This window comes from Mercenaria mercenaria, chromosome 2 (genome assembly GCF_021730395.1).
Source record: "Mercenaria mercenaria strain notata chromosome 2, MADL_Memer_1, whole genome shotgun sequence".
NCBI lineage: Eukaryota > Metazoa > Mollusca > Bivalvia > Venerida > Veneridae > Mercenaria > Mercenaria mercenaria.
In genome coordinates, this window is record NC_069362.1 from 9,791,750 (window position 1) to 9,815,434 (window position 23,685).

Below are 23,685 nucleotides of genomic sequence, written 5' to 3' on the forward strand. Positions count from 1 at the left end.
AGATTTTTGACAGTTTTGGACAATATCGCCTCGAATATAGTGTTTATCGGGAGCAAGTAACTGTTAAACACTTTTTATGTAAAGGACTACCTCTTAAAACAAAGCATGTGTATTTTCATTGAATTATTCAGGGTTGTTTCTGAACAATCAGCCGAAAACCTAATGCAACGCCGTTTCGAGTGGGTCGCTATGCAACGCAATCAAATGGATACCGTTCTGTGTCTTACTTGCGAAGTCTTATCCGTCTTAAAACAGTCATTAAAGCCTAACGATGAATAAATTTAGTGACTTTTATATCATTATAATGATCCCGCCGTTTCTAATATATTGTACTAAATATATATAATACATTTTTATGCTCGCTTAACATTTAACATATTTTTGCGGACTTGTCAAAAACATCAACACAAAAACATAAAGCAAGGGTGAACATCGAACAATATCATTAAGTAAGTAATAGTAATAGTTCGTAAAAACAAGAACCAGTTCAAGGACATTTATCTCATCCACGAATGGTACTGAACAGCATGCCAAAAGCGGGTTGACTCTTTATGAGGATTGTTCAAATATGAATGCATCTGAGCACATAAAAATGTATCCTTGATAGATTTCAATGAAAATTTTATTTGGTCCCCTGGAAGTATTCACCTTCAACAGATTTGCAAAATTTCAGTCTTCTAATCCAATCCTTGAAGCCTTTTTCGTAGTATTTTCTAGGTCTACTATGAAGACACTGGAATATTGCAGAACCGAGGTGTTTGCGCTGCACAAAGTTTCGACCAGAAAGGAATTTTTGCGCCTTGGGAACAAAAAGAAGTCACACGCGGTAAGGTCAGACGAATAAGGAGGGTGACGAAGGGAGCACAACAACCTTTTCCTGCTTCAGAAAGTCTTGTACAATAGACGCCTTGTGCGATGACGCGTTTTCATGTAGTCTGACATTGGCCAAACCAGTTGCAGGTCTTCGAGTTTTGAAATATTTCTTTAGTTTTCGAAGAACTTTAGTGCAATGCATGGTCTTTTGCCAGACTTTGTTGCCCATATTTTGTTCTGAATCTTTCGTTTGGGCTCAAAAAAGTGAACCAATGTCTCGTCACCAGTGACGACATTTGCGAAAGATCGTGCATTGTAATTTGGAAACTGTTTAAGCAACAAGTTTGCGCATTGCACGCGTGCCCTTTTTTGCTCATCTGTCAACAGATGGGGAATCCATCTAGCACAGATCTTTCTCATTTTCAAATTACGTTTCAGAATTGTATGAGCTGCTCTTATGAGATGCCAACCATACTAGCTATTTGTCTAGCGGTCTATCTTGCATCAGTAGCAACTATTTCTTTCACTCTAGCAACCATCTTGGCAGACGTTGCTGTTTTCGGCCGACGGCCATGTGGTTCATCTTCTGTTGAAACTAACCAACATTTGAATTTCTTAAACCAACTGATAACTGTCGAAAAAGATATTTCATTATGCCCATAAACAGAACATATATCATTAAAAATGTCTTTACACCCTATGCCAAGAACACAACGATTCTTAATACAGGACCGTACGGTGTACGCTGACCTTCTTCCAACCATTTTTGTATTAAACTGATAACAAAAGAGAGTTAAGAGGAACGACACATCAAACACCGGGTGTGGTTAACTAATTTAATAAGATCTACCAGTTTCGGTCATATAATGACCTTCATCAGGATAAAATAAAAAGAAATTTCTACACTGAAGTATATAAAATGTGGACGACTTTGATGAAAAATTGTTACTATAAATAGATTGGTTCTGGCAACTGTCCAAAAATTGTTGGCATCGGTCCAAATGTAAAAGGAGTCTGTTTTTAAGAGTTTTTGTACAAGAAGAAATAATTTTAACTTAATCAAATATTCCGTAAACTCTGTTGACACTAATTAATTGTTCATTCTCATTACTGAACATTCCGTACTCGTCCTGGCATAAGGTATCCGTGCTCGTACAGGGTGTTGGTTGGATTGGCGACAAGGGCGATGGTATACTGAATGTAAGTGTTCTGACTGGTGGTTCTTCCTCAAACTTCCTGCTACGTTCAAGTTTCATCTTGGGTGTCATCTTGGGTGTCATCTTGACATACGGCATTCCAGTTTTTCCCAGCATGATCCTAAATTTAGGTGTCTTCATTAGAGTTTTGTGAGTAGGGTTTTGTAATCTAGGAAAGGTTACCACTTTGTCATGTTTCATCACTGTGACTTTCACAAATTCTTTCTCCTCAAAACCATGTATCCTGGTGGAATGGTGCTTAAGGGTGTCTCTCCTGACATATAATTTCTCACACCATGAGCATTTGTATTTCTCTTCATGGGTTTTTTTGTGTTTGTATTTTTGATGTTTAGTTGTGCATTCTTTTCCACAGATTTCACATAGATATACGTATTCTGGCTTGTCATTGTTTTTTCCTTTCCAAATCTTCTAATTTTGTAGCCAAATATATTGGATCTGTCATTGTTGCAAATTAAGACCTTCTGGTGATTTAGTTCTAAGCTTTTTTATCCAAACTTCCTCGGTTCTTTATCGTTTATTGACATCACGTCCTGTTTGTTGGATGATTATGACGTCGATGGCGTTAACGTTATGACCCGCGCTATTAAAGTGGCGGGAAACCTGTTTTACGTCGTTCTGCATTCTAATATCGGCGAGATGTCCATAGAATCTTTCCCTCAGTGTATTGCCTGTTTGGCCAACGTACTGTAACTTACATAGCTTACATGTATTTAAGTAGATCACGCTGACCGTTGTGCATGTATGATGTCCATTAATATTGAACGTTTCTTGAGTTACTGTGCTTGTGAAATTTGTAGAGTTGGACATGTACTTGCAAATGATACAGTTTCTGCCACATGTATAGCTGCCACGTTTAAGTTTAATTTGGATTAAGTCGGACCTAACCAACATATCCCTTACGTTTTTGGATCTTTGGTGTACAGATAAAAACTGTCAAAAATCTCCTTCCCCCGCCGGACTGTACAGAAGTGTTTGAATAAACGGCACAAATCTCAGCTAAATAGACACATGTGCTAAAATATAGACACATTTGCGCTCCAGGTGCACCCATCGTTTTCATTTGATTCGTTATTTAACGGGTAGAAATTCCTTTAAATCATACTTACAATTCCAGAAATTTGTAGTATCGGCCATATTTCTCCATCTGATCGGCGTAAAATTCACCGCTCAAACAACGTTGGAACCACTTGATCTGATAAAGCTATGGCCAGTGTGAAAGCAATGTAGGACAAAATCCTCCTGTTGGCAGCAAGTGATTTTGCCTTTGCAACCAGTGCACTGACCAAGATCAGCCGGCACATCTATTAATAATAATTGGTGGACCAGTCCATTTTAGAAATACAGCAGGGTAAAGGTTAAAGCACAAACTTGACACTTGAAATCGCTAGAGTTTACTGGCAAAACCACCTTTATCATGAGTCTAGCTTGGTCACACATCATAATTACAAGGTGTGAACATTATAGATTATCTAGTACTGGGCAAGTGGTCAGTAGTTGAACATCAAAGACATGCAATATCAGCAGACAAACATGATAGTAATGATTATAAACTATTGGACAAACATCGCCACTCAATACCAACTAAATAGGTCTTCTCAAATAAATAGGTGTCCTCAGAGTTGCTCCATAGGAAACTGATAACATTAAATTGTCCTATCAGATAAGATACACTTAAAATGCCTGATCAAATACTGCTACTACTGCTATATAAAGATTTTTATAGTGCAAAGTAAAAACAACCTGGATTTTGTTGAACAGTTCATAAATAATAACACTGGCAGACCTGGTGACATTTTATATTCTTTATTACAGTTGGGATCATATATGGAATTGAAATCATGAGGTAAATATAATATATAATTAACAGACATTCAGACAATTTTATTAAGGTTTAAAAAAAAATTACGGTAAATATTAAGCATAACATTTGGCAATATTGAAAATAGTTCTCACAATCATGTTTTTCTTTTGCATTTTATTTACACTGAATTTTTTTTGGAATTTAATATTTTATTCAGAATGTTCAGAAAAGTGACTAAATAAGTCATTTTCAATTTTACAAAAACTGATTTTTGATTTAATGTAACTTCATCAGAAATTCTGAATATTAATATTGGCTTTTCTATTGAAATTCAAATTGCCAAACTTAAACTGAAAATTTAACTGAACTATAATTTACCCATACAATATGCAAGTTTAGTAATAAAAGTTTAAGTTGCTTTTTATCAAGTTCTTATAATGTCCTAAAGCAGTATAATTTACGTAAGAATATTACTATACCGGTGTAAATAAAACAGTTACCATTTAACGGCAAAGCCCAAAGCAACAATGAAAAGTAAAGTTTAAAATGTCAATATTATTTCTAATAGACATAATTTACCCTATTTTGCAAATTTTCAATCATTTATCATGTCCAATCATAAGAAAATTGAGATCTATGTGAAAATTTTGACATTCTGCTCTTCATCTTTGTTTTGGTAAGGACTGTTCAAAAAGAAAACAAATTGGGTCTAATTACTGCACCCCAGGGAACTCCTTGTGACAATTTAAATGAGCTGAAAAATTCAGCGGCTGTGTTTGTTGACACTCCAATGATCATATACATCAAATCAAGTGAAAATCTACACATAACAGAAGGAAGTACTCCCTGCAGCTAATTGCTTCAATAAATAAATTATCTTTGAAGTTACAATTAATATTTTATGGTTACCACTTATGACAAAGTATAATAGTTGTCTAATGGTGGACTTTGACAAAACAAGGAAAATCTTTTAAAACATAAAACAAAGAATAACAAAATCACTGGCTTTTGAAGTCTTGTTGGAAGAAGCCTCATCAATTTACATGATTCCTTCACATCCTCTGTCTATTAATACTTTCATTAAAAAACCCCCAGAAATTTCTACTTCTTCTGCCTTAGATAAGAAACAAAAAATATTTTTCTTCACTCTGCCTATTTTATTGAAAATACAACTTGTATCAAATAATTTTTAACAACACAAACCATGGCATTATAATTTTCAAGTTAAATTTAAATCTGTCAAGATTATCTTGAAAATGTGCAGTGGAATTAATTGCATTTCAATATCAAACAGCTGGTTGAATACTGTAAAAATATCATCATGTTTCGCAAGAAAAATTGTGTAGTATGCAAGCAAAAAAAGTTTTATGCAAAAATACAGAAGAGTGCTGGTGTACCTGTATTTTTCCTCATTTTTTTTCAGGGAAAATCAGATTTTAAGCCGACTCTTTATTAATTAAATATTAAAGATGAATAAAAATGCAAACAGAAAGATGAAATATAGGAATAAATTTTTACTATTGTTAGGGTTGTAAGTAAAATACGAGAGCTGAAGAACTCTGCGAGGCTGTCAAACTAATTCATTCGGTCTATCCCAAATATTGCAGTCGTGCATAAACAGTCAATCATTTTCTTATTTTCCATTAAATTATTCACACAATAAGAAAATGCCATGGCATGTTGTATATCAATAACGTATTGATGAATGCCTGACAAAATCATTTTGTAAGTGTTATGATATATTTTCGAACCTTGTCATCCCAATCTTCTCACCATGTAATATACCCATCAACTAAATTACAAACCACTGGACCGGACACCTCATTCACTTTCTGTATGCGCAAGTCAGCCTTTTTCTCATTGATAACTCCAAATAACTGGTCCCCTGCCGGCGTCGCAAATTAAGTCTCCCTGTCACATGATTAGGTTTTATTATACTCTAATATACACCATATCATCTTCTCTGTATGAACTGTCATAATCTTCTGTTCGATAAAGAACAGGTAATAAAGGGAGTTAATAGAAAACATATTGCGTAGAAAATATGCGAAACCCGAATTTTACGATGATTATGGATTTTTATGATTTTTTCTATAATCAACATGCCAAAATATATTCATAAAGACTAACAGTATTCTGCCATTTTCATAATAAATAATATGTTCCTAAGAGAAAAATAATCGGGAACGGAGGTCTATGTTATAGATAGCAATTTCGTGTTACTTGCTCCGCAGAGACCATGCGTTCCAGATAGCATAATCACAATAATGAATATTGCCTATAACCATGGAAGTGATAAAACAATCCTAGCCGAATGATATATATCAAATTAATAGGCTATTCATACAGACTAAAGAAATTCTAAGGAAAACATTGTTATATTGTTTATCAACAAGGCAGCAGAGGGCAGTATCATTTTTGTAAAGGCAATAACTAAAACAACTTCAAAGAAACAACAATTCATTAGCTTATTAAATTTACCTGAGAAAAAAAACAAATCTTAGCAATTCAATTTCTGAAACAATTAAAGCCATATCAAACATAAACGGCAATCCAATATCTGAAACAGTTTAAGACATCAAACATAAAAACTTGTCAACAGTCTTAAAACAACTCATACAGTAAATTTAATTAATAAAATTACATTGAAACCCACACAGAGCACAAGAAATGCATGCTTTCATGGCACATGAAACTGCAAGCAAGACTGGTTCTGATTCTAATGCTCAACTACATCTAAAGATAACAACTTTGATTATTGTGACTAACCCTTACCCTGCTAAATTTCTATAATGAACTTGTCCACCTTTCAATTTGGACAGTTCCATTACTTGCTAAAAGGGATGCTTACCAAAAAGATACTGACTGAATGGCAAACACTGGTCGCAAAGACAGAAACAGTCGTGTACAGCATGATGTTTTTAAAAACATATTCTTTTAGTGATAACACTATTTTGCTTTTTCAATTAAAAGAAGTTAAACAAGAAGCCTGGCTAAAATATCAACTCTTATAATCTAAATTACACAGAAACCCCTCCCCTTTTTTTCCACTGCTGCCCATAAATTTCATTATTGTGAAATGCCTAATAATCGTGGGGGACTAATTTTCGTGGATTTTGTGGTTGAGTCAATCCACAAAATTTAATCCCAACGAACAAGTAAAATTCCTATTTATTTTATGTTCAAAAGTTGAAACCCACGAAATTGCAACTTTGACCAAAACCATGAAATTTCATGCCCACGAAATTAAATGATTTTACAGTATTCAATATGAGAAATCGATTTGCTAATGAAATTTGGAGAGTGTCTCTTTCCAGGACAACTTCAGCTCTTATACAACACTTCTGCATATTACTGTCATCAAAATCGGAAGAATAATTTGCAATGGGTTTCCACTATAATATGTTACATCTATAAATACTGAGATGAAAAATCTAAATGGCTTCTTCCAGTTTTTGACAAAAGTTGAATGAAAATCAAGCAATTAGTTTACAATGGCCTAATGAAAATATCAGTTCACATAAACATTAATTACTTGATGTAACTATTTTTATAATCAGAGGATGATTTTCATTGCCACCACAAGCTGTTACATTTACTTTATTGCAATTAACATTCCTGTCACACTTAACATGAACTTTCAAATCATTTCTTCTGTGGAGCAGTAGCATAGGATACAGCTAAGCCACTTGACCTGTTGGTAGTGGGTTCAAACCTAGTTCTATAAATAAACATCAAACTTTACTGTTTTAAGATTTTGACATTTCATATAGTCTGACACAGGGACGTGTTGAACATCCAACTATTAAAAGAGATGCCCTGTGCAAGCTCAATGTTACCAAACAAGGTTCAAACCCATACTGGTCAAAACCATATTCCCATACAAGATTGATTTTCCTGGAAAGCAGTCTTTAAGAGTAACACAGAAAGCATCAAGTCTGCAATACATTCAGATAAACTATTTACTTCGCTCCATAAAACCTTGCTTAAGGAAGCCATACATATTATCTAGACTATAAGCTTGAAAAATATACACAGAAAATGTCCACACCAGTGCCAGTGCAGGCAGATGGATATCCTGTGGCTTTTGTCTGCTTTCAAATAGCAAAATGGTAACATTTATATAAGAACTATATAAAGTTGAAAAACATATAAAAAAGGAAATATAAAAGAGGCTATTTATGAACATAAGTGATCATTAATTCTTTCATTTGTCTATTTGTACATAAAGTCACTCATTCATTCATTTCAATTTGATTCTTTCTCTTGCTCATCTTTTCCTTTCCATTGCCTTGCTTTAGTTTCTTCCTTTGATTTGTTTTCCTTCATCCATCACACCAAATATTTAATCCTTTCTCTGACCAATATATGCCCAAAGGTATGACCTTTACTCCCTAAGTGTGACCTTGACCTTGTAGCTAGCCATCCAGAACATGTGCTCTGCACATTGTGTCTCCATCCAGGACATGTGCTCTGCACATTGTGTCTATGTGGTGAACATTTTTGTCAAGTATCTTTGAAATCCTTCAAAGGGTTCAAGAGTTACAGAGCGATGACTATGACCCCTGCGACCTTGATGAAAGACATCCAGAACATGCGCTCTGCATGTCATCTTGATGTGGTGAACATTTGTGCCAAGTTTCTTTACAATCCTTCAGGAGTTACAGAGCAGACACGAAACACACTCATATGACTACTGACCCCTAAGTATGATCTTGACCTTAAAGTGAACCATCCAGAACAGCGCTCTGCATGTCATCTCGATGTGATGAACATTTGTGCCAAGTTTCTTTGAAATCCTTCAAGGGGGTAAAGAGTAACAGAGCAGACACGAAACACACTCATATGACTATTGACCCCTAAGTGTGACCTTGGCCTTGAAGCAAGCCATCCAGAACATGCGCTCTGCATGTCGTCCCGATGTGATGAACATTTGTGTCAAGTTTCTTTGAAATCCTTCAAAGGATATAAGAGTTACAGAGCGGACACAAAATTGCTTACAGACAGACGGACACTGGGAGTTTAACATAATACGTCCCTTCAGGTGTATAAAAAGACTAACATACTGGTACCAGAGTTTACTTGTAACAAATGGTGCTTATCTCTTGCAACATGTTTTCTGTTTTCATTTATTTTCTTGATAACAAAATGTGGCAAACTTCTGTCAAAGATGTCACCAAGGTGAAAGTAAGTTCATACTAGCCTCTGTAACAATTACATTAGATCACTTTTAAGACAACTGTGTTTTTTTACTAGATTTTTCAATAACGGTAAAATAAATCATTTTTATGGGACAAATCTGAAAGGACTGGGAGTGCTGCAGATTATACCTCAAGCTGTCAATCTGATGCATTTTTTCTTCAGAAAACAAACAAAGCTCTGATAACAAAATCAGCTTGGTATTAATGGCTTAGTATGAAAAATATGACAAATATGAGTGGTCAAAGTATCTAATGGAATGAGCTTTATTAACATTTTTGAAGTATACGCATCATAAAAGATATGATGAAATACTTTGTTACTGACTTTTTCATTATAAAGGACAAAGACAAAAAACATAGAAAATAGCCTGACAATTTTTACAAGACAGAAGGCCTGACAGTAAAATTCAATTTAACCAGACTTGTTGAAATCTGCTAGACATAATTGTAAAAAAAAAAAAAAAAAAAAAGTAGCCTGACAAAATATTTTGCCTGACAGTGAAAGAATTTTTATACATTTCAATTTGTCCAGACTGGTTGAAATCTGCTAGACATTAATGTAAAAGTTTTACAACCTTTTCTCATGACAATAATTTAGATATATCTATTCAAAACTTCAAAACATTAAAGACATTTTTAACCTAGCTGTATCAAACACTGAAGAAAAATGAAAAGCTAGGAAAAGATGGGAAAATCAGATTTTAAGTTAGTTATTAGGCAATAGTTTTGTTATCATTGGTTTTATTACCCCCTGTGTATGTATATCACATACTTACCATATGAAAACAACAGATATTATCTATGTATATATGATATGATCACTGATAATGGAAATTCCAGATGACCTTATTGACCCCTAAGGAAGAAATTACTTATTCATTGTCAAAACATTTAAACATAATAGGATGCAGATTTTCATACTTATCATATTTTATCAAACATAAAACTATTCATAAGATATTTTTGAATACATTCCCATGTCATGTTCCTCTTGTCTCTTATCATTCTATTTCTTTCATTACCCGGGTCCAAGGCCTAAGAGCTTGAAGACCAGGGGCCATTTTTTCTCTCTTAAGTATGAACTTTTAAAACACATTCAGTTCATAAGATATAACATACATAATCCTTTTAACAAGGACCATCATTGATACATTTTTGGACAAATCTATCTTAGTTTTGTTTGGCTCTAAGAACAGCCGAACAGTTAAAATTATGTTCGTGAAACACCTTACGCCCAAGTTCTAACTTTGTCCCAAGTAGGCTTAGTAAAAAATGGACCCACTAATCTCAAGAACTCTAGCATCTGTCTGATTGGTTGTTTTGAGCTCAAATTTGAAATTCTATAATCCAAGACTGGTTTACAAATTCAGTGATAACCTTGGACACTATTCCAGGCTTCCTTCCTTCCTTAACACTAATCATTTCTTCTCCATCCAAACATACCAAATCATCAGACTTGAACAATACTAATCCAAATATATTGACAAAGCAATAGATACTGATATTTTGAGCATTTTGATACTGAACTGTGCATCTTGCCACTTTAAACAGAGGTTTAGATATTGTAATGAAAAAACTAGATGCCCACGGGCAACATGTCGAGCCCATCAGCTGTCAAAAGGACTGGGAGTTGCACATGACACTCTGTCTCATTGAGGCAAACATTTATGCCAAATAAAAAAAGAAGTTTGAAGTCAATGCACAAAAATCTTTACCAGTAGAGACAGGTCAAAATACACCTCAAAATTGGATGTAACATGTATGTTGTACTACAGAAAAGTGGTCTTGAGTTTTCCCTACGACCAGTAATAAAAAAAGTTACAATATAAGCTATTTATAATAACAACAAAGGGAAGTAATTCTAGGTTCTTGCGCATGACACTCCATCTCATGATGGTGAATAATTGTGCCAAGTTACATCAAAATCCCTCTATGCATGAAGAAGAAATGCTCCAGACAAAGTCATTCTTGTATCTGACCTTTGACCTCTAAGTGTGACCTTGACCTTAGACCTAAGGACCTGCTTTTTGCGCATGATACTCCATCTCATGGTGGTGAACATTTGTGCCAAAGTCCCTCCATGCATGAAGAAGAAATGCTCCGGACAAAGTTGTCATTCTTGTATCCTTTGACCTCAAAGTGTGACCTTGACCTTAGACCTAGGGACCTGATTCTTGCGCATGACACTCCGTCTCATGATGGTGAACAATTGTGCCAAGTTACATCATAATCCTTCCATGCTTGAAGAAGAAATGCTCCGGACAAAGTCATTATTGATTTTGACCTTTGACCTCTATGTGTGACCTTGACCTTTGAGATAGGAACCTGGGGTTTGCGCAAGACACTCCGTCTAACTGAGGTTAACATTCATGCCAAATATAAACAAGATTGCTCCATGCATGTCCATACATGTGATCTCCCGCGCGGGAGGGTCAAAATCCCGATTTTTTCACCTTGCCTCCCGTCTCCCGACCAAAACCATATTTCTCCCGCTTTTCAAAAAATAAAAATCAGTATTATGACTGGGTTGATAATTACCGAGGAGTGCCAAACATGTTTACACAGTAAATGAAAGTGTCACCGACTGTTGTGTATTATACATGTTTGACACACATGTAGCTGGAGGAAAGAGTTGTTTTTCACAGGTTAATTATTAATTGTTTGTTTTGATAAGGGATTAGACAAGCAGGGTCTTTTCCACCTGTCTCACGGGGCCGAATATCTGCCCATTCTCACTGCCAATAAAGCTCCATTTTTTACCAATTTGAAGCAAGAAACTCAGTCATAAGAAATAATTCCCAACTGAAATGATTTTTGATTATTTAAAGAAAAATTTTGCTCGGTAATAAAATCACATAAATAATTGTTGGAAAAACCAACCCATTACTATTTTTAGAACAGGAGTGTTAGTTCCCCTTACGGAGTTAGGCCATTTTCTTCCAATGTTTACCAAATTAATTTGCTACTAAATCGGACTTATTTCATTGAAAATTGCATGAAAACACACACTCATTTATTTGACAACATCAATCTACAATATTTTGGTAAGGGTAAATACATGTTGATGCATTTCTGTTTTCTATTTTTCATGTCAAAATCATCAGTATTTTTTATACGAAAATGGGTGGGGTAAGTAATTTACATAGTTTATGAGTTGAGCTTCTGTAAGATAGCATGCTAAAATTTTCTCAGTGATTGACTCTGAATTAAAGCTTTGCCAGTAAAAGGGGCATTATTAATAGGCAATAGCTTTGTATGTAACTGAGATATTAGACATTATATAAAACTTTAACAAAACAAATGAAGTTAAAAAGTGGCATAACAGATGATAACTCTGTCAAAATTCAAATCAAGAGTTATGAGGATTGTTTCTTCTGGTGTAGACTTATATACATTATTGTGTGGCCAAATATGTTGGATTTTGCCTCTAAGTTATGTGTCAACGCGCTTAATTTATGTCGATAAAAAACCTCCAGTTTTGAGACCCCAACTCCAGCTGAAAAATGGCAAACCTCCAGTTTTGGGATTCTGAACTTATCACATGTATGCATGTCAAAGTTATGGTCTGGACAAACAAATCCGGACGGACAGACGCACGCACGCACTGACGCACGCACATACACCAAACAGCCATTTGGACAACTATGTCTTCGCTTCCGCAAGCGGGCTCGACAAAAAACTGACTTGTAGTTCAATGTAGGTGTGGATCAAACGCATGGAAACAATGGCGTGTGTATGTATAAAATGCATGTTTTAAGGTGAACAGGTTCAGTGAAACATTGTGAGTAATAAATAAAACTAAACTTTCAACTAAATTTTCTCTCGACTGAAGACAGAATTTTCTCACAAGAGTTATGGAACATATTTTTCTGATACAAAGCTAATAACAAAGATAATGCGCAAAAATTTTCATCCTCACAGTGCAGTTGTAACAAGTTATTATTTTAACACATCCCAAAAAGTGTGATTTCTTTTTTGAAAATGGTGTGAAAATTTTCATTTAAATATCAAGAATTTTCTGTTATTTGATCATAAAAGGATTTTTCGATCTTTCGTAATTACTGTTTTACTTGAAATTACCAGGAAGAGAGAGGTTAAAAGCATTTAGGGACTCCCTTGAACAATCTACAAAATGAGATGAAACAATGAAGAGAAAAACTGAGTAGATTAAATCACTAGGATTTATAAATTGCAGCCTCAAGGGAAGATTGTAACATGGATAGCAGCAATGTCAACTCAACTGGAAAAGATGATAACCTTTGCTAAACTGAACAGCTTGCTACTAGAAAACATTGAATAATAAATATAAATGGCTGTTAACTAGAAAACTGAGAAAATGTATTTACAAAAAATATATTTACGCAGTTACTGACAAGAAAAGTACACATTTAACTTGATGAGTTTAAAGTCACATCAACACAGTTTTTGGTTATTATGACTGTTTTCCTATCTTGTAAAAACTGAATAACGAGCTTCTTTACAAGAAAAATTTCTACACCACTTGTGGGTTTCCAAACCTACTGTGATTCGGGGCCTTAACCAGCCAGCCACAAAGGCCCAAAATATGCATTTAATTCACTAAATTAATGCTTATTTTTAAAGTTTTTGTTGTTGTTGTTGTTGTTTTTTTATGAGTAGCTCAAAGGTGCCATGCATATTTCTAAATTGCTTTCTCTGCAATAAAGGAAGCTGAGTCAAATAAGTAATACAGGTACGGTATGTGGAAAACTGAAGTTAAAGCAACTTTTGTATAGTAGCTCTACTGCTATATAAGAACAAGGAATTACAGAATTCCATTTGAACCCTTGAGAAAATGCTACATAATTAGTTACTGTCTCCAATGTAAACAAAAGGTCAAACACCAATGTAAATCACAGTTCTTTAAAGGCAAAGAAAATCTCCTATATAAGTGACCCCCCCCAAATACCAGACTTTTTAATCCCCAATATACAAGATCCTGTCTGGTCCAGTCTGATAAGGGTCCATAAAACCCCTGTAGACTTGACATGTAGCCTAATTATAGTCAGAGAATCATAAATTTTATTGCCTACAGGTAAATAAGTTATTTCCTGTGTTTTGCATTTTATTAATTGAAATGCTGTTGTTTTTTTTTTTAGTCTTTTTTCAGCATGTACACAAAATTATTTTAATTGATAAGATACTAATTTTGATTGCTCAGTCATGTTGAGTAATGTCCTGGCCAATTAAATTATAACTCTTATAGCAAAGCATTTCTCACTATAAAATAATTATTCAAAACTTAATAAGAGAAATTACAAGTTTGTTTATTCAATGATTATGATCTTTTTATCAAAAGTAACAAAAGAAAAAAGAAAAAAAAAGATTGCTGGATTTTATTAGAAATTAATGAAGCGTTCAGTTGCATTTTTAATAGATAAAGAAGGTATATTGACAGAAGGATGTTATATATTAAAAATGCTTAATTCCTCTTGTGTTGTCTAAATAATGTTAAATTTCTTTTATGTATAATAAAATCCAGCAATAAAGATATATCATTGTTCAAAATAAACAATAATTTATTACTTCTAAAAGCTATGTGCCTGAATGCATTTTTTATATTTTTGATAATAAAAAACAGCAATAATGAGATGTAATTGTTAAAAAACTTATACTTTATTAACAATATGATAAAACACTGTTGTATCTTATCACTTTGTTTATTTAGCCCTACTTCAATCAAGCTTTCAAAACTCGTTATAAAGGTGAGAACTGATTTGCTATAAAGGTGAGAAATATCACCTGCAATTTATTTACTGCACAGTAGCTATACAGTAGCTTATTATGATAAACAGAAGCAAGTCTACCAATGGTCCTGACTTGTGTATTGGCCCTTATCGCCAATACGCAGACCTTATCATCTCCATAGGCCACATACCAGGCATACCAGAATCAGTGTCTTTAAATGAATATTTCATAGTTATTGACAGTTTATTACCAGTTTCTTTGATATAGATCAATATGTCTCCAATGCAATATGGCTTTATATCGTTTATTTGCAAATTCAATTTTCCTGTGACTGATAATTTGAGTAGTTAAGTCCAGAGGCTGAGACTGGGGGAATTAGTAGTTTTCTCAAGTCTGGACACAATCACTTATCTTAATGTGTTCTGTCGTACCATTCTGATTACAGTCCAATAATGTCCTTTTCTTTCATTCACTCTTGTCTTTTCCAGTAATTGTTAGATTATCTAAATAAGTATCAATGAGCAGTGCTGTCTCCATAATTACTTCAATAAACTGTTTTTCAAACTTTGCAAGGTTGCCTTTGTTAGAAGACATCAGCTTTCACACTGGTTCTGTTGACTAAATTTGTATGATTTGGCCTACTTTGCAAAGGCTGTGTTTGTGGTGCTCTGTGCTTCCAAGAAATCTACCCTTCATTGGTATATTTTTATTTCTGACTTTCATAAAAATGCCATTTTCTTGCACCCAGTCAGCTGGGTGGCAGAAAATGTTTTGTATAATTTAATATGTTACAAAATATGGCAGTTGACTTTTCTCAGACTTTTCACATTACATGCATGCATTATAGTACTTGTGAATGATACAGAAAGTTACAAATACACTGGCTTGATTCTGACTGAGCTTGAACAACATATCAACAAAGTATAACATACAGAAAGGCCTACCATACCATAGGACATAAAAATGTATGTAATCCAAGACAGTAATGAAAATCTGTCTTTTATCTTAGAGGTATGTTTAATTATTCATGTATTACATCTTTTATAAATGGTAAAATACATACCACAGGTACCTCTGGTGATACTAAATGGGCTACAAATGCTTTTAGCTCAACTCTTCTCTTAATTACTAATCTTGTACTGATATCAGCACACACTTGCCCAGAAATTCCGCAAACCAATAATTAAAAAAAAATCTTTTAATCAGCCGGTAATGATACCTTCGGTAACATCGTTAGCATTCTTTCCTCTGACCATTAAATTAGAAATGTTTTAATTAAGACAATTAAATGTGAACATCGTTAACAAATGCAGCTGATCGCAAAATTTAATCATGAATTGTAATGATTCAAATGACAACTCCCTTTAGAACACGTCATTAAACAATTATTACTAAGCGCCTTTTTGTTCGCTAAAATCTTGAAACACATTTCCTTTTCTACAAAAAAAACTGGGTAACATTTGCATCAGCATTATCTTTGCAAACGTTTTCTTCCAGTGCAGTGCTTGAAACAGCTGTAATAATCTCTGGAATTAAACTGAATGCAAAACATAAAATTCTTACCAACATAAATAATGCTGAGTCATGCTTCTTCTAATATCAAGTTGATTAATGAACAGCATCTGATCTGGAGAATTCTGGCCTACGGTTCTCAGTATTCGAAAAATATCAAAATCAAACACTGTGCCTCAAATTCTTCCTTTTTCAATAAATCACTGCATGCAAGTAAAAACTTTCAATCCAAATTTTTTTTCGACTGGATCACATAAAACAATTTACATGGCATTGTGTTACCTGCGCATTATCTGGTGGTATACATTACGTAATTTCTCAGATCCCGAAGGTAAGGTCTGTGACTGCTCAGTTCTTAATTACTGGTTTTGGGGAAGCCTCAATTACAGTTTATGTAAGCGTTTGTAAAGATATCGGACAGTTAACTACAATCATCTTGTCATCTCCCGTCAGTCCGCATCAGACCTAATGTAATATACGTCAACATAATGATAACGTACTACAGTCTCAAGATGCTAAGGTCCCACATGGAGGTCCCAGTCAAGTAACTTTAGACAAACCAAGCAGACTAAAGAAGATTTAGAACGTATCTGCACACAAATTCGCACAAAAATGTGACAAAATTTGCATATATTATTACTCTTGCGGCAAATCGCAGTTGACAGGATCTGTGAAAGTGCAGTGTTAAATTACTCCATATTTTTAAGTGCTTTCTTTATTTGTTCATATTGTATTACCAAGAATTCCTAGGTGGTTAGCAGTATGAAGGAGACATCTAAATTTATAAAAAAAAAACGTGTTCTTCAAGCGAACAAAATACCAGAGTTACATCTTATTCCAAAGCTTTTATTTACACCAAACACCAAACTATTTTTCAAGTTAAAGAGGCATTTAATCTTGATCATTTTATGTACTTTTTACAGCTCAATTTCATACTTTCATTTGAAAAAGATTTTTAAAGAACGGTTTAAACTAAACTGGTAAATTGAGTGTAAACTCAAAATTAGGTAATAATGTAACATTTTTATGTCATATTAATACACATAATTGACGCCACCTTCAAGTTGTGTATGTTATTTTTCGTCAACAATATTGTCAGATACATTTATGAGAAAATTTTGTCTATCTCCACAATGTAATCGTTGTCACACCTTTCCTTAATTCATGCATGGAAAATAAGCGCTCAAGCAGGAAAATTATCCCTGAAGTAAAGGCGAGAAAAAGTAATGTATCGCCTAACATCCATACACTTTAATCCCTAATATGCATATCTGATAAATAAAAAGAAGCCGTTAGCTAATCTTGTATACCCAGTAAGTTACAGGAATCCAAAACAGATGTCTGGCGGAATAATATGGTAATTAAGATGACATAAACAAAAATAGAATCAGCTTGAATCACATTATTTTTCGAAACGACTCTAAATGGGATTTACATATAAATTTGTGAAGGTAAGAGTATTTTGCCTAACAGAAAGCTCTAGACGCAATTAAATATTTTGTCATTTTAACAACTTTTACTTTTTCGTAAATCGTAATATTTGATATTTTTGCCGATGGTTTTGTTTAATTTATTGTCTTTTGCCAGATGGTACTAAATAATCTATCTTTTTACTATAAATGGACAAAAATGATTTATTACTCGCTGAAATCCAATGAAATAAGACTTTTATGATTTATGCACAGTATGCCATTATACAGACATATTACTTTATGAACTCTCAAGGAACATGTTTTTTTGCCACACTTAAAATCTAATGAAATATGTAAAAGGTCTTTTTTTATTAACAAGTTTATTCCTAAACCTTTTATAGTCAATAAGTTTGTTTACATGTGTTTAGCAAAACAGAGAGTACATAAACTCATTTTACGGGGAAAAATCTTCAATCTGAAATAGATTTCTTATCAAGTAAACAATGTTGCCCTTGTTAAAACTATTAAAAATTGGCATTACCTTTCCACAATCATGTTCTGTGATAATTCCATTACAACAAAATTTATTTAAAGATATATGTCTTTAAATCTTGTGTGCATATATGTATTCAGTATATTTGGTTGTTTCGATGAAATACCAGAATATTAGTCATGCTTTTTTTTCTACTTCTGCACGTCAGATTCCCTAGAAAAAATATTCATGTGTTGTATGTGACATTTACACACTTCATGCATAAAGGAATCAGAATGATATAATTATTCTTTAAGGCATGTGTAATAAAAGCATGTCTACTACATTTTATAAAATACAGGTTCTTTCTGACATGACCAAGGCCTTCCAAGGGGAAAAACACCTTTAATTTCAATACTACAAAAAGACATAATATGCTATTATTCACAGTACTTTTCAAGGAAACATTGCAAACAATATAAAGAAAAATGTTCTACAATAACAGCCTCTAAACAAATTGTTCACCATCTGATAAGGGTGATTTGCTTTTTCACTTCAACAGATGTCAAAACAATAAACTTACACAGGATGACACTACTTATTGAAAACAATGGATTTTTTTCTTAAAATGATCTGAAATGAACAGATTTTTTTCTTTTACTTAAGTGAGATTTATTTATGTGTGTAATGGCAATTTTTCAATTGATTTCACTTAAGGAACATGTTGTCCCATGAATACTCAATTCAATTTTAGATTTGTTACTGTCTGGGGAGCCAGCTCAGTTAGCTCAATATGTAAAGAACAAGACTTTTATCTTTTAGCCTGCTGGTGGCAAGTGATTCTGCCTTTGCGACCGGCGCAATCCATGCAGACTTTTCATGGTCTGCACTGTTCGCTATTCAGTCAGTTAATTTTCAGTGTCCCTTTTAGTAATACAGTCATGGTACTGCCCAAACTGAATGATAGACCAGTCCATTTTAGAAATTTAGTAGTGTAAAGGTGAATCAGGAAGTCATACAGGTTCAAATTCCAGCTGAAGCATTTTGTTCTCTGTGACAATGGCTAAAGGCAATATTTCTATGGTCATTTATCTTTTACAAGAAAGTAAAAATGTCAGGTAAGCTTGTACAGAGTAGGTTTTTAATACTGGCTTGAATACAGGAAGACTTCTTATAGTAAATGGAAGCCATATATAACTGAGATACAGTGATAAATCCAACAAAACAAAACAAAACAAACTAGGTTGAGTCCACTGCTACTAGTATCTCATGAACCCCACAGTATGGTCTTGGCCTCCTTGAGATTTTCATTTGAATGTAATGTCTGCTGAAAGAAGGACTCTGCAAAAATAAACTTCTTAACATATCATTATATTCAGATTTCAAACTAAAGCACTGTTGTAAAAAAAGTAAACATTATTATTACAAATAATATTAGAATTACACTAAATACATGTATATAAACACAAAAAACACAAATGTGCGCCATCAAACACCAAACACGTAACTTGACAAATGTGTTACATGTACATGGTTCAACTTTCATAAATTAATGAATATGTAAAAAGTCTCGAGGAAAATACCAGTCTGGCATGTTACATTAATAATCGTAATTAAGCTTACACAGTCATCATATCTGCGGGCCATGTACGACCTTAAATATATCTGACCTTAGATGACGCCAGATTTATTTTTTCCGTTAAGACTGTGTCCTACTGCTTGCTTGAGGAGATATTTAATTTAACCAAAACATCTGCACAATTAAGCTAACCAGTCTATAATTCAAAATATACCATAAACACCACATTTCAAATATTTTCATTTTTTCTCTTTTCTTATTACTCACACGCTTTCAAATCAATCTTTGATTCTTTATTTAATTATTCTTAACCTTGGACATAATAATTGCCCCCTATATTCCAACAGCTCTCCGAAGCGAAAAACCTATAATTTTGACTTTAATAATAGTGGCTGACCGCTATTCGTTACTTTATACTATATCATTAAAACATTCATTGAGTTGTCACAATAAAAAACTTTTCTTAATATTATGGTTTGAAGTCTATTTGTCAGCAAGCAGACAGGTCAAATGGGGACAAAACGCAAGGAAGGAACGTATTTGGCCTAAAATCAGTGGAAAGCAAAAGCAAGGAAAACCATAATTAATATGTCCAACAAGTTGTTATAGAGCAATAAACCACAAATTACTACCTGACCAAAGTTAAATCAAGTGCTTAACAAGAAAGGAGAAATCATAAAAATATTAACATGACAAAATTAAAGGGCTCGGACTGTGTGCGAAAACTGCTAAAAAATGTGAAGTTTGCAAAAACAGAAAAATTTGGATTCTATAAATTACGTTTGGTAATATTCTTTTTTTTTGGTTCTGAACAGGAATGTAATTGAAATAATTTTCTACTGATTTGTGTTTTACAGTGCACCAACACTGTACAGGTTATATATGGTGCCAAACAGGACTAAAAATTTGGGTTTCACATCTCATTTACATCTAAATAAAAATATGAGGTACCAGAAGCTAAATTTATTCCTGCAGGAATCACAGAGATACAGTAATACAGTGCATGGTCACTCCCTATTAATAGTAAGACAGGGATTTCAATACTTCTCAAACAAAACCTGTCCCAGAACTCTGTGGGACAAAAACTTACTAACTTTACTATTTTGTTCAATTTTTTGTAATTTGCTTGGCATAGATAATATACAATGTTCAAATAAGTAGTTCCCTGTCTAGTAGAGCTAAATTCTTTCAAACTTGGAGTAAATTATCAAACAAAACAATATTTTATTCCTCCCTATAAAATATTTTAGATCATAAATAATGAAACATTGTACATATATATAATGGGTGCAGCAGCCAATAAAATTAAATACATGTATACATTTTATTTAATATTTGAAGAAGACAGCAACTTTTTGGTACCCAAGAGTAATATAAATATTAAACTATTCAAAATAAATTATTTTATCAATATAATACAGAGCACTCCTTTTTTTCTCATCCCTCACCATATGGTCAATAATGATATTAATAAGTGTCAGCACTGACTTCTAATTAAGGGCTCCACACTTCCTCTCCATTATCACCATAGGGAGTAATTATAACACAATCACTCCAATTACATAACTAGCATTTAATTACTGATAGTAATTATTACATATAATTAATAAGAGATGGATCTAATGACAAGTCAATCTAAATCCAAAAGTAATTATAAAGATAAAACTATAAAGAGATGGAAATAAAGCCCATAAAATCTCAATTACTTTAGATAATGGTGGCATCACAGTGTTTGAAGAAGACTTTTTACTATCTATTACATCTACCATTATCTATCCTTCAGATGTCACTGTATAAATATAAAGGGGTCAGTGCTGGCCCCTAATGTGTTAGTATTACTGACTGCAACAGTTATAGATGAATTTTGTGCCAGGATTGGTTCTGGAGTGTATATATCTGTAGTACAGAGAGAGTCAGGAGGCAATATTGTGAGGCACTTCACTGCCTTGCTAGCATCAAATTCTGTATCATTCAATTACTGTCTATTCACTAGAAATTACCAGAACATGGAGATTTGTCTAGGATAAAAATTTGGGAATATTACAATCAATTAATGAGGAGTAAAAACATCAATTCAGTGCTAAGAATCAGTAAGTGGTTTTTTGTTGTTGTTTTTTTTTTCATTTCTTTCATTTAATTTTGTGGAAAGCTGTCAAGCACTTTCTTGTGTGATCATCTTTTTTTTCTCTCTTGTATCTTTTTCTTTTCAATTTATTATTCTCTTAATGTATGATCTCATTCAAACATCAAAGCTAATTTTGAAAATTGATTTAAAATAAACATACAGAAATTTGAAATAAACAATTATAAAGTCAGTCAACTTTTTTGGAAGTTCATTAAATTTATCTTGAAGGCAACCTTTTCTCATGTTTGAACTTTAATAGTGTGAAATATAGTTTAAATGTATTTCTTTTTCTGTAGACATTTTGTATACTATAAAATCACTATAATATTTGTGAGGACTAATGTTCTTGGATTTGTGGTTGAATTAATCCAAGAAATTAAATCTCAATGAAAATATAGAATTGCCTTAAAAAATACAAATCCATTAAATCATGTCCCAACAAAATAACTGTTCTGGCCAAAAACCATGGAATTTAATGACCAGGAATTAAGTAATTTCACAGTTTAGGAAATATTTGAACTATAACAAAAAGGGAACACCAAAATCAAACATTTCAATTGTCTGGAAATGTTTCAGTTTAGACCACACATTTGCTTAGCTTTTCATCTCATAATTTAAAGAGTTTCATAAGGCTAGATATTTATGAGTGGTTTATTTGACTAATTAATATTCAAAGCTAAATAGATATTTTATTGAGGCTTTAAAATGTCAAAATTCTGCTGTCAACTGTTTTACAAAATCTGGTTACTCAGTGCATGTTAATGGCTTATAAGTAATCTATAAATATTTACTAAAACACATAGGCTTCTGAAATAGGCTTTATTTTGTTTTATATTTTTTTTATCAACTCAATATCTCAGGATTATAGATTGGTCGTTCTTATTAAAGCAAAATCTGTTTTCTTTAAGTTTTCTGTAACATCAAACAACCAGTCCAGTTTATACACTGTTTGTGTTTATTTGATCTTTAATGAAAACAATACATCCTAAATGTTTGTTTTTTTCCCCATGAAAACAATTATGGATTTTTTTGGCTGAAAAAAAAATTTAAATGCTACAGCAATGAAATATGATGTAACTATCTCATAAAGTGCAAAAATGGGAATTATTAAAGGACAGAAAGTCATTGTAATGAAATAATTCAAAGCCTTAGCTGCAGTAAATTGCTACTTGAATTATGTATGAGGTTTGTTTTTGTATACTGTAAATGCAACCAAGTGTTTAAATTATCTAGGGGCATTTTTGTTCACTTTCGCCTTGATGAGAGTGGATCGCAAAGCGTTCAACTTTATAAAATATGAAACAGTATTACGTCCTTAGGCAAAATTTACTATATATTATAATTAAGCAACCAGGCTATCATCAAATTATATATGTATCATTTCACCAATCGGAACTTCGGATACAAAAGACGACCCCTCGAGCACATTTACACCTTAGTAAAGGAAATAGCCACTTAATATTTTATCTTCGTATTGGGAATATCTAATTCGGTATTTGCATGTAAAGTGGAACACTTTCTGCTTCAATTAACAAATGGTTACTGTCAATTTACAATAGTTACCGATGTAAGTGATTAAATTACTCGAATTCACTTAAATGACCCAACAATTGTGCATCAGAAGCCTACCAGTCGGGAATTAACCATCCGTGTCCACGTTCTTGTAGCCGTATCAGAAACAGCTGAACAAAAGCAATGCGAGCTGCTCATATCAAAAACGGACATACCGCTAACAAATGACAAATTACTGCAGATTGTGATAACTACCACATTCAGGGTTTTACCACTGAGGTGGGATAAGGACACAATGTATCACCTTTAGAAGATTAATAACGTATGTACCATAC

At 33.2% G+C, this 23,685-nt stretch overlaps 2 protein-coding genes across 5 annotated transcripts in view; one reads left to right on the top strand and one right to left on the bottom strand.

Moving 5' to 3' along the window:
• Positions 1–23,685, bottom strand: part of LOC123563140 (U3 small nucleolar RNA-associated protein 6 homolog) — a 127,644-nt gene that overhangs the window by 41,771 nt on the left and 62,188 nt on the right. The window lies entirely within an intron of this gene.
• Positions 3,726–23,685, top strand: part of LOC123563141 (GATA zinc finger domain-containing protein 3-like) — a 32,354-nt gene continuing 12,394 nt past the window's right edge. The window contains exon 1 of one of the 4 annotated variants that reach the window (XM_045355763.2): positions 3,726–3,873. The gene's annotated coding sequence lies outside the window, so the exon portion shown is untranslated. Of the gene's footprint in view, positions 3,874–17,550; positions 17,702–21,646; positions 21,804–23,500; positions 23,673–23,685 lie in introns of those variants that run through there. The other 3 variants (XM_045355761.2, XM_045355762.2, XM_045355758.2) reach the window with 3 other exon arrangements.